Consider the following 12,065-nt stretch of genomic DNA (forward strand, 5'->3'; position numbering starts at 1 on the left):
TGCTCTCAGCTGTAGTGCAGGTGAGAGAATGTAAGAAGCAAAAAGCTGGCTGACATCCAGTAGTATCCTTGTCATTCTTCCTCCTTGTATTTTCTTTCTCCACCTTGAAGCATGGGAATGTAGTAATTGAATTTTAACACAGTTTCCAAATTCACTGTAGCATAACCACAGGGGAAAAAAAAGTCTTAAGGATGAAAAACAGCCGTTAGCTAGTACAACTGGGGCAAGAATGCTTGAACACCGTTGGAAGTACATGCTATCAGGCTTGTAAAACAACTGTTATCCTGCACGTTTTTATGAGGGGAAAAAAAAAAGAAGAGTTTTTGCATTTATGTTTTTTGATATTTGATCTGTGATACACAAACCTTATAAGTCTGAGTTCAGGTTAACCTCAGATGAAGTTCTCTAAGCACAGATGCTTGTGTAAAGTGCCTGGATTTTCAAAACTTGGCTGGAGATTTCGTGGCAGCCTTTCTTGTGGTTATTTCTGGCACCTCTGGCTGCCAGTTGGAGCATGGGTTTCTAGATATGTGTGGAAGTGGAAAGGCATGGGTGTGAGCACTTGTGTGGAGTAGGAGCCTTTTAATAGAAGCAGCCTTGATTTAGGATGAGTATTTTTAAATAAGCACAGGTTTGGGGAACAGATGTAAGTATGAAATCCAAACCAATTTCCTCATTCCAGCTATTAATACAAGAGGGGAAAAAAAAAAGAAAAGATCCTTTGAAGTGATTTCAAACAACAATTAATATCCCTTGGAATCTCCCCATCAGCTCTAAGTCTTGGTAGAAGGAAGTCAGAGCTTAACCTCATGAAGTGAGATAGGCAGGGAAGCAGAAAAAAAGTCAAAAGACATCATTCTGAGTGCTGGGAATACCATTTTCCCAAACTTTTGCTGCAGTGCTGTCTTGCTCCCTCTGATGCTGACCTGGGTCAGTAGTCTGCCTTGGCCTGACCCAAGTGACAATGCCTTTTCCTTTTGGATAGAAATTTGCAAAATACTCAGAAAGGGACAACAGGAGGCAGCTGTGCACTGGTAGAAGTTAACCATAAATTCCCTTGTGATGTTTCTCTGTGAACCCCTTTGTGCAAGCTGTGATTGCATTCCTTGTTGAACCCGGTGATGGGCTCACAACCTCATGTTGTTTTGGCTCTCAGCTCTGTGTTTTACCCTGACTTTGGTTGCGACACCTGTGACCTGTTGGGGTGGCCTGTCTTGTCCATTTTTCCCCACCAAAACCAAGTCTGAAAATGAAAAAAAACCTCGTGCTCTGACAGGCAATCCATTGTTGCTCCTCTGCTGTCATGAGTTCCGTAAGAAAATGGTCTAGTCTCAGAGGAACTCAGAGGGGACTTTTGAGGATGCCCCCTCCCCTTGTGGGAAAGGAGCTGTGAGATGGGACCAACATGGTGCGAGGAAGCACAGGCAAAAAGTTCAAGGCTCTGAGAGATGGAGATAATCCTCATATGTTTATATTAAAAAAATGATGTGTGAAATTCTCCAAAGGAAATATTTTATTCTGGTTGTTTTGTAAGCATAAAATGAAAGCTTGCCCTTTGACAGCACTACTATTTTCTTAAAATGCTCCACCAGAACACATTGTCCCTTCATATCTGTCAATACACTGTCATGCCCTGAGAACAGAATGTTGTCACAAGACAGTCGTCTCCTGTTGCTCCATAAATGTTGAGGTGAAGCCTAAGTTTATTAGTTTTTAAGGCAGAAGATATTGTTTCTGCACATTTTTACTGGATACAGTGCCTTAATTTCTGTTAGTCTTAGTCTGAAATGCTTTGAATTTATTTTGCTTACTGGAAGGCATTAGATGTTGAGGCCAATTGCATACTTCATCTCTAATTTGTATGTGTCAGCCTGGCCATATAAGTGGTTCTTGCAGCTGAATGGCTTCTGAGGTGCTTTTCAGCAATGCACCTCTGCCAGCCCTTGCTGCTGCATGCAGAGCACCACACAGTCCTTGCCCTTAGCTTCCATCAAACATATTGCCTCCTTCCCCTGGAAAGGAGATAGGTTTTGCTCTCATGCGGGTTGCTCACTGCAGTTTTCTCTGGGGACTTACTGGAGATTCAAGAGATATTTAAACTGCTGTGTTCAGCAGTGGTGCCTTGTGGGTAGACTTCTCCCCATTGCAGTGCTTCTGAACTCTCAACAGGTTTGCTTTCTGTACAGCACAGAGCTCTGCTATTGGTCCTCTCAGGCCTCAACCTGGGAATAACAGTCAAAATATATGACATGTTTTGGGGAGAGGAGTTTTCTGTATCTGAAGGTATCTAACTCTGATCTTTGGATGGAGTGTGTTGCCGGTAGGAGATATGAGCTCAGGTTGCTTCTTTGTGATAAGTATGTAAGGTTTGGGGCTACAGACTTCCAAGTTTCCCCTTTCTCTCTGACTAAAAAAAGCTCAGTGCATAGCTTTTGAGCAGCCATCCTACAGGTAACATTTTTTTCTGCTTCTCCCTTTCCTTATATCCTTGCATTTCCTAGTCCACTATTATATGGATTCCAACAGCAGTGCAGCTCCCTCAGGAAATACGATGAGATAGGGACAGCTGTTGGTAGTGCTTTTACTTGGATCTTTCCATTGCAAAGATGGTTGCCTAGCACCTGAAACTTCTTGAACAAACGCTGTCTGTGTGAAATTATTAGGAAAGGTGTTTCTGTGGCTGCTGGGGTTCCACATTTGCTTACCAGAGGAAGAAAGAGCAAACTCTTTGTGAATAATACTTACTATTGCTTTTGTTGTGATTGCACATAGTCCCTGAGCAGAGAGGAGAAAACTCTTAATGGTGGGTTTGATTTTTGCCTTGCTTTAGCTTGAACAATGCAGATGTCTACAGCTGCATTTATACTTTGCATTTTTTTTTTCCTACTTTGCTCTTCAAGTTCTCCTGAAGTGGCAAAGACCTTTGGGAGTTGCACAGGCTGCTGAGAAACTGTTGTTTGCTTTAAAGTATTCTGTTTCTATTGGAATCACCAAACAAAACAGTAAAAAATCATAATGTCCATAAAGCTTTATTTAGACAACATACATTTCTGGCTAAGTTTGACCAGGAAATGTTTGTTTAGGGTATGTTTAGACAAGAGAGTAAAGAAAGAGCAAGAGATGTGAAAATCCAAAATAGCAAATGATAATGCTGTTATTTAATTCTTTTGAAAGCAATGTGAACTTTTCTGATGATCCAGATTAGACAATGGGATAACGCATTAAGTCCTTTCCAAAGGAAAAACAAACAAACAAAAACGATTAGAACCTTTGGTATGTAGCATTATAAGTTGGCTGGCATAAAAAATAGCTGGGACTTCAGAAATGAAATGACAGAAGGGAAAATAAGATCAAATTACTTCAAATGTTGAGTTGATTGGACCAGTTGCTCCTGTGTAGCCTTTTTTCTCAGTATCAAAATAGGGGACCCAAGGGGAAGATAGGCAAAACTTTAAAAGTTAATCAATGGAAACACTGTTGTTTGCTGGGAATAAAGAGTGTTATTACAATAGGAAAAATGCCCAAGTCAAAGAGCTGAACAGAGAACACAATGAGGAAACATTTGGGTGAAAGCTCTTGTTTAAATCAGCTGAGAGGGGAAAAGAATGTTCTAGGTACACTAACCATTCTGGATATTGATTAATAATAACAGCCTTCAAGGGCTTCATGTATCTTCCTCTTGATATAGTTTCATAGTTATTTTTGCAAATATCTATCGCAGTGTTGTCTGAAATGCGAACTAGTCACCTCGTTTGCAGTAAGTCAATTCTTGCATGTTCAGGAGAGACATTACCTTATTTATTTCAGGACTCTGCAAGCCTGGGTGCTAAACGGTTTCCCACACGTCAGGAAAAACTATCTGCACAACATTTAAACATAAAAGTTAAAAGTTAGTAATGTTGAAGGCTGTCCTCCTCTTGATGGTTGGTTAGTAATTTTCATACAATTATAAGGATTCATGGACCTTGGCTTTTCTTGCCAAGCTGGCAATGTCCCCAAAGTATCCTGATTAATTTTTCTTTCAAGGCCTACTGGCTCTGGGAAGTCCCTGGTTAAGGATACTAAGTATTTATTTTTCTGATATCTCATACAGTGGTAGCTCAGTCTACTGGCTCTGGTGCGGGTAAGGTTTCTCAGGTGTACACATGGCTGCGTTACGTAGAGAATCTTGCAATTTGTCCATACAGTGCCTATGTTGGTGATGCTGCCATTAGAGAGAGATACCCACATCCAGACTTCATTGTTGTGAAGATGCCACATATGTCTATCAAAAGCATTTCCTATCAATGTTCGCTCTGTGGCTTACTCAGTTAATAAATAAATAAATAATATTTGTTTAATCTTTTTAGTTCTGATGACAGCCTTGTGAAGAGTGAGCCTCTTGTGGTGTCTGCAAAGTATGCCATCCTGTTAGAGATATAGGATACTGAGGAAGTCTTCAATATCTGACGTCAGATGTTACTAGCTGGAGAGCTGTTCAATGTGAATTCCTTAGGTAAATATAGAGCTACCTTGTGTGTATCTTGTCACCAACTGTATTAGCAGGAAAGCTCTCTGAGTCATCATACCATGTTCCACCTTTCAGGGCTTGGCGCTGTTATGTATCCAGCTGGGATTTTTTTTTTCCTGTCAGGAATGAGGAGGCTAACAATTAGCTGCCATTCCAATTACTCTTTTCTACAGGATATTCAATGCTCAGGACCAGGTGCTCTCAGATGTAGGAGAGGTAAGGATTCAATTTTAAAACAGCAGGCAGTGTTTGTTTCACTGATGTACAGGATTCCTTTGTACTGCTTGTCCACATGTGCTTGTTGGAAGGTGCCTTCAGCCAGGGTACAAGGCTGGTAGAGGGGGGGCCCTGATTTCCGACAGGATTCACAAACTCTGTGCTAGTCACAGTGGCCTTGGCCTTGCACTGAGAGGGGGTGATCTTTCCCTATGTTTTTCCAGTCAGTGATAAAACATGAGAAGCTTTCCTAAGCTGGTGCCCAGTGAGGGGTTTTGCTGAAGATGACAGTCACTGCCTTGTAAGGAGCTGGTGTTCAGCTCAGGAATCAACCATAGAATCATAGGGGTTGGAAGGGACCTCAAGAGATCATCAGGTCCAACCCCCCTGCCAAAGTAGGTTCCCTACACCAGGAGCAGGGTGGGATGCAGGTCCCACACACAGGGACCTGGGGCATGCTGCAGAGCTTCTGTGCTTTAGGTTCAGGGTGGCAACAGCTGTGGAATGAGGAAGAGAAAGAAAGTCATGTAAGTCACAGCTAGGGGATATCCTGGGAAAAAACTACATCCTCCTGACGTAAATACCGTCCCCTCAATCAGCAAACCTGCTCATTTCTCTCATACAGTGCACCACAAATGCTTCTAGTTCTGCTCCCTAATTTCACACGAGCGTAATTAACCTCCGGCTTAAGGAAAGTGACTTTACCTCAGGATTTCTCTCTCCCCTTGAGATGGGGAAAAAGACCTGTCCCTTTCAGCCTTAAGCCAATGCGCTCACTGTCCTCTTTCATTTTACTTATTCTGGAGGAGGGAGAATATTTGTTTCAGTATCCCACCAGTGGTAGGTGGCGGAAGTGTGTGCTTCACCATGCCATGCTCTGGTGGTTTCTGCGGGCGTATGAACAAACACGCTTTCTTTATTTTAACAAAGCCCTGTGTCTTCGGCTCGGTTTGGCTCGGCGCCCCCCAGCCCTGAGCAGGATGAGGCTCGGAGCCTCCGAGAGCAGCTGGCTTCGCGAAGCAAGCCGCTTGAGCGAGTAAGAGCGGAGCGGGCGCGGGTCCTGCCTTCATCCGCTCCCGACGGCAGCCCGCTGGGCCCGGGGAGGGGCGGCTGCCGGCAGAGGGCCTCAGCGCCGCGCCGCCGGGACCCGACCGCGACCTCGAGGCCGCCCCGAGCGCGGCTGCGGAACGGCGAGGAGCGTCTGTGCGAGGGTGAGGGGTCTGCAAGCGCTACGTGGTACGAGTGGTACGTCCTGCACGCGGCTCTGTGCAGAGCCATGCTCCCCAGTCAAGAACGCTTGAACTCTTGCTGTCATGCGTTCTAGTGTCCAACTATGAAATCCTGCAACTTTGTAACTAGAGATCTATTGAGGCATAGATGGTATGCTATCAGGAGTTACCGGGAGGTTAGGGAGGCACCAAAAGCAGTTGAACCAGGCAATGAAACCCCCATAACATTTTTCTCTTTTTGACATGAAATGAGAGACCTTTGTGGCATATATGGCTATCAAAGCAATAGTGAGCTACAGGTTGGCTGTGAGCCAGCAGCATGTCCTCGTGGCCAACAAGGCCCACGGGTCCCAAGGGTGCCTTGAAGAGATCATGGCCAGCAGGCTGAGGGAGGTGATCCTCCCTCTCTACTCTGCCCTGATGGGACCACGTCTGGAGTACTGGGTCCAGTTCTGAGCTCTCCAGTTCAAAAAAAAAAGACTGGGAATTTCTAGAGTGAGGTCAGTGGTGGGCTACAAAGATTATTAAGGGCCTGGAGTATCTTCTTTATGAGGAAAGACTGAGAGACCTGGGACTGCGCAGTCTGGAGAAGTCTGAGAGGGGATCTTGTGTTTAAAAATGTCTGAAGTGTGGGAGTTAACTCAATAGGGACAGGCTCCTTTTGGTAGCAAGCAGCAATAGTGCAAGGGGCATCAGGCAGAAACTGGAAGACAGGAAGTTCCGTACTAACACAGGGAAGAACTTTACTGAGAGAGTGATGGAGCACTGGCACACACTGCCCAGAGTGGTCGTGGAGTCTCCTCTGGAGATATGCAAGACCCGTCTGGATGTCTTGCTGAGCAACCTGCTGCAAGGAACTGCATTAGCAGGGGTGTTGGACTTGATGATTTCTAAAAGTCCCTTTCAACTCCTACAAATCTGTGACTGCTTATTTCTCTCAAGCAGATATGATGTTATAATTTGTTATACACATAACAAAAAACTTAAGCTTCCCACATGCGCTTCTGTTTTATTACCTCATTTGAGGTAAAACATTCTGTTTTCCATTACCTCCTGTTTCTACTGCCTTCAAAAGATGAAAGTGTGATCCCGTGGAATGGAAATCAGCAGGAATTGGACTATTTGCTGCTTTGGTCTCGTCTGTAGTTTCAGTGGAAGTGGGCAGGAGCTCAGTCAGGATGCTGAATTAGGATTCTTATGGAGACTGAGAAGTCACCTTCCTGCTGAATGCTATTTTCACAGCTAACTGAGGCGGGACTATCAGAAAATGCAAAACTTGCTAATCAAGTTTCAAAAGTGAATAGGTTTATTTGCATTATACCTTTAATAACCAAAAAACCCAAAACCTCAGCGTCCTTTGGAATAGTCATGATCAAAGATTGAGTCTTGAAAACATGCATGACTGATACTGCTGATGTAAAGAGGATTGCTTGTAAGCATGAGTGTTTTCAGGGTTGAGTCTGCTTTTGCAAATGATGACTTGTCACTGATCATTTGACAACAAATTAAAAAAATATACAGAAAGTCTTAGGCAAGTATAACTGTGGTGTCTCTGCACCTAGTTGTTTCTATTGAAATGGTTTTACCCTTTGAAACTCCTTGACTTGCACTGAATTACTCCTGACTTAATCCAATGCAAATATTTTATCACACAGTAGTTTCCACAGAACCTTAGAAATACAAGAGCTGCCAGTTTCCATCTAGTCAGAGACAGTGCTGTGGTCAGCATGAGTGGCTTCTGAGGAATCTACTAGAAATTCTGCAAGATATGTTTGTGGAGTAACCTACTCACAGCAAGTTTTGCTCTCCCAGTTCTACAGAGCTTGTGCATTTATACATTGAAACTTTGGATGTTCTTATTGTAAATATAAATGTCAAACACTGTCATTTACAAAGATACATTGCTGGACTTCTCAGAAAAATAGAATGCTGGACAAGAAGACAGAATAACAGCTGACAGCTGTGCATCATAATGCTTTTTTTTTCTTTTGGAGAACTAAATGCACAGGTTTAAGATGCCAGTATTTGAAAGTATAGTAAGTTGGAAAGGAAATAAGATTGCTGTCTGAGATCCATGGGCTAAGGATGGCCCCGGAGGTGCTTCCACTTTTCAACACTTTATCACGTTTTGAAATGCTTGATATGGGTGGAAGAATGAGTTGTCTAGCAGCAAGAAGCAACAGCAGTCTTCTGTAGTAGCTAATGTCTTTTTTTTTTTTTTTTGGTGGGGTGGTGGTGGGAGAGAGGACCTTCTTAGTTCATTTGTAAATAGAGGCAAAGTGGAAGGTGTGCAAATTAAGGAAAATGACATCAGAAAGCTGAACCATGGAGAGAGCAGTGCTCGATTCTGAGCTGTTGTGTATGCCTTTGGATATATAGTCACTTGGTTTAGAACTGGACTATATAAAGACTCTCTAAATTTGTAGGTGAGTTTTGCTAACACAGGGGCTGCTGTTAGTTCAAATGAAATGGTTCAAAAATACTTTCGTGGCCAGGCAAAAGGCTTCCCTATGCTGCCAGCGACTCGGTTGCTTAAAGCAGGTACTTGGGGAACACGATTTACTGAAGGAAGCAGAGGAGGCCAAGTCCTGATGAATTCACATGCAGAGCCGAAGCGGGAGATCTTTCAGAGCGCATTAAAAGGGGTGGGGGGGACTGTACGTTACTGACTGCTGCCTGCTCCCAGAGGCTGGGGAAAGTGCAGCTCTGACAGTAGCAGAGCACGGAAATTTTGCTGTGTTCTCACTCCAGTTTGCAAACGAGAAAACTGCAGGTTCTGTCGCTGCTTTTGTTTTGTTTTTTTTTTTTTTTCGGTCTACAATGGGTTGTGTATTATTCCTTAATACAGGCTTTGGGCAGGTTGCAGAAGTAGAGCTCGGTGGCTCAGGAGGAACTGAAGAAGCAGTTACTGTGTGGTAACCCTAAACCTCGCTTGAGAAGTGGTCTTTTTTCCCTACAGAGCTACAATAGTCCCCTTTGTTCCGCCGAGTGTCCCCGTCCGTCCTGCTGACGGACGGCTGCTCCGCCGTGTCACTTGCGCCCTGTTTGCAGAGCCCCGTTCTTTCAAAATAACTCTCGGATCTCGTCACTGGGGCCCGGGCCCGGGCCCAGCAGCGGCAGCCCGTTGCCCGAAAGCGGGGGCACAGCCATTAGCGTCGACCTCAGTCTCCGGTCCGGGGAGGGCTTTCGGAAGGCGGCTCGTGGAAGCGGAGTCGCGCCGGTTCGCAGCCTTCGGTGCCCGGAGCGCCGAGCACCTGCGGGGCCCGGGGCGCGGCGCTTCGCCCGGCCCCGGCGTGCAGGCAGCGGGCGGGCGGCGGGGCGGGCAGGGCGAGCCGGCGGCCTCGCAGACTCCTCCTCCGGCCTCCCCGCCCGGGGCCCCGTGACGCCGAGCGGCCGCCGAACGCCCGGGGAGGGAGCGGGGGCTGGGATGGGACGGGATGGGAGCGGGCGAGGGGACGGCTGAGCCCGCGGGCGCCTTTAAATTCGGGCCGGGCCGGCCGCCGCCAGCACAGCCGCTTCGCCTCGCCCTGCCCCTGCCTTCGGCCCGGCCCGCAGCCGCCAAGCGGTAGCGAAGCGGGCGGCCGTGCGCGCCTCCGGACACGCGTGGGCCAGCGGAGCGCCGTTCGCGGCCATGCCCCGCAGCGCCTGCTGAAGCCGCCCCTCTCCGCCGCCGCCCGCCCGCTGCCCCGCAGCCCCCGCCCGCCGCCAAGCTGGAGGAGCGCCGCAAGCCCGAGCCCCGCAGGTGAGCGCGGCCGCGGGGAGCGGGAGGTGCGGGAGCACCTGCACGGCGCGGCTCCCGCTGCTCCGCGCGTCTGAGCGGCGCGGGGCCGCCGCCGGGCTGCGCTCGACCGGCGCTCGGTAGCCGGGGTAACTTTAGAAACATACTTTTCTCGTGTTTCGACTGATGTTCGCTCCGGTGCGCTGCTAGCAGCACCCGTTCGAAGGAAATCCCGTTTCCTCTCAGTTTTTTCGTGCTCCATCTGGCGTTCAGCCGCACGCGGCTGTTTCCCTGTTTCAGACCGGCAGAGGGGAGCTCCTTGCTTCTCGTCCTCTCCTTTTGAGAGCTTCCTGCTGCGAGCTGCAGGCAAGGGGTGCTGTTCTCCGGAGCAAACGCGCCACCGAGACCTCAGCCGTTCTTTTCACACCCCCAGGTTGCTTTTTTACGCCAGCGTTAATTACCGGTGGCTTTCCCCTTAGGCTTGAGCGCATCCTCAGCGCCCATCCCGGCGCCAGAGCCGCGCTGCTCGGCCGTTCGGCAAGGGGCCGGCGCTGCCTCCAGCAGCCGCTGCACCCCGCGGTGCCGCGCCGCACGGAGCTCCCGGGAGGAGCGGCCCCGGGCGTCCCCCGAGCCCTGCCCCGGGGAGGGCAGCTGTGCGGTGCTCGAGCAGAAGCGGAGACGCGGCAGCGGCTCCGTGGGAGGGTTGCGCCGCGCGGTGTAGATACTCGCTCTGTTGTTTCAGCGAAACGTAGTTTACTTTGACAAAATGAGAGCAACTGCGTGTCTTGTGAGGGAGCAGAATTTGCTCCTTGCTAATTGCGGGTGTGATAGTCTACAGGAACATAAGAATTTTTGGCAGCTCTTCAAAAGGAAGTTATTTGCACATTAAGAGTGAGGTACGGTTACCTCCCCACCTTCAACAAAAGCAAAAAGCCCCCTAGGGCTCCCAACTGAGTTTGGTTGTAATAATTTCCAGTCATATGCAGGATGTTTAAATGAGGTTGTTTGCATCGGTGTGCTTGTTGGCGTGCTTGCTTCCGTGAGCTAACCCATGTGTAATGGTCTCTGTCTTTTCTTCTCCTACCTGGAAATCAGTGCTGAAGCAAGTGCTGAAAGAGCTTTCCTAGCGACTTCTCCCATGCCAAAAGCTCGTAGAGTCCGGTTTTGCAAGACTTTGTTTCAGGTGGTGGCTTCAGCTCACGGTAAACTAAACAGGATGTCGCTTCACCTGTCAATGAGCGCTGGTATCCTCTGACTGGCAAATGTTAGTGCTGTCTGCAGTGATGCTTGTGTGTTCCCCGATTTGGATGCAAAGGAATACAATACTTTTACAATTCCAAGGAAATACTGAGGTTTGCCTGTTCCTTTTCCTTCACTCCTGCAGAATACGAGTTTCACGTGTGTCAGTGGGCTCTAGGTAGGACTCTAGTCTAAGCAGTGTCTCCAGGGCTTTGTGGGGCTGATAGCTGCTGGGGAGTTAGCGATTGTCTCTTAGGAACTGCTGGCTTGGTGTGTTGCTGCTGTCCAGAGTTGAAAGCAGTGTAAGAAGGAAATGTGACTCTTTTTTTTTTTTTTGGTTGGTTGGAGGAGAGGAAGCACAAACTTTTCATTTGTGTGCACAGGGAATTCCTAGCAAGTTAACGCCTTGTACACGTTCCCATTCAGCACTTCACAAGGTCAGGCAGTGTTTTCTGCAGCTGATAACTGTGCAGACTTTTTTTCCTTCAGATTTCTGTTTTTTAAATCCCGAAACTGCTGTGCAGTCAGAAAAAAACACTTGTGCACACTAGCGTTGCCCTGCAATATTGTTCGTAGTAGGGCTTTAGAAGGAATTCTGTAGGGGAACTTTTAAAATGTGTGTTTTGCAATCCCACTGTCTGTGCAGGGCAAATGCTTCAGTTACTGATGCCTAATGCTGATAAGGTTGAATTTGTGCGCAGAGTGCAGTTCAAAGGAAAACATCCCTGTGAGAAGGGAAAATCTGTAGCTCCTGTTTTCTGCTCTGCCACTTATCGGAGAGGGCGCCTCGCTCACATACAGACGTGTTCTTTCAGCAGTGGTGGAGAAGCAGCTTGTGTTTCTGTCCCAAGGATTTTTAGCTATACCGCCACCTTGAAGACCTGCAATAAATAACAAGCTGGAAGGTGCTCTGGGCATGGTTGTGAATGAAAGCTACTGTGTGCAAGCATAAGGAGAAATTCTGTATTTATTTTTTCTGCTGATAAAGTCTGCAAGCCTCTGTTTTCAGGTTGCACTTCTTAGAGTTAGGTGGTTTGTCCTACAAGAGAGAGGCAACGGTATAGGCAAGATTGATCAAGGATTTCCTGGATGAAGGGGAGGTGGATTGTGAAAGTACTTATTCCTGAGAGGTACAGAAAGGGATGATGTGTGT

The 12,065-nt window shown here is 47.3% G+C and overlaps 1 protein-coding gene across 1 annotated transcript in view; it reads left to right on the plus strand.

The window, feature by feature from the left end:
- The first annotated feature begins 9,564 nt into the window (after positions 1-9,564).
- Positions 9,565-12,065, plus strand: part of SLC4A4 (solute carrier family 4 member 4) — a 175,649-nt gene continuing 173,148 nt past the window's right edge. The window contains exon 1 of the mRNA XM_065736758.1: positions 9,565-9,697. The gene's annotated coding sequence lies outside the window, so the exon portion shown is untranslated. The remainder of the gene's footprint in view (positions 9,698-12,065) is intronic.

Source organism: Cyrtonyx montezumae, unplaced genomic scaffold (genome assembly GCF_038088225.1).
Source record: "Cyrtonyx montezumae isolate F1298 unplaced genomic scaffold, pur_monq_1.0 scaffold_2, whole genome shotgun sequence".
Classification (NCBI taxonomy): Eukaryota; Metazoa; Chordata; class Aves; order Galliformes; family Odontophoridae; genus Cyrtonyx; species Cyrtonyx montezumae.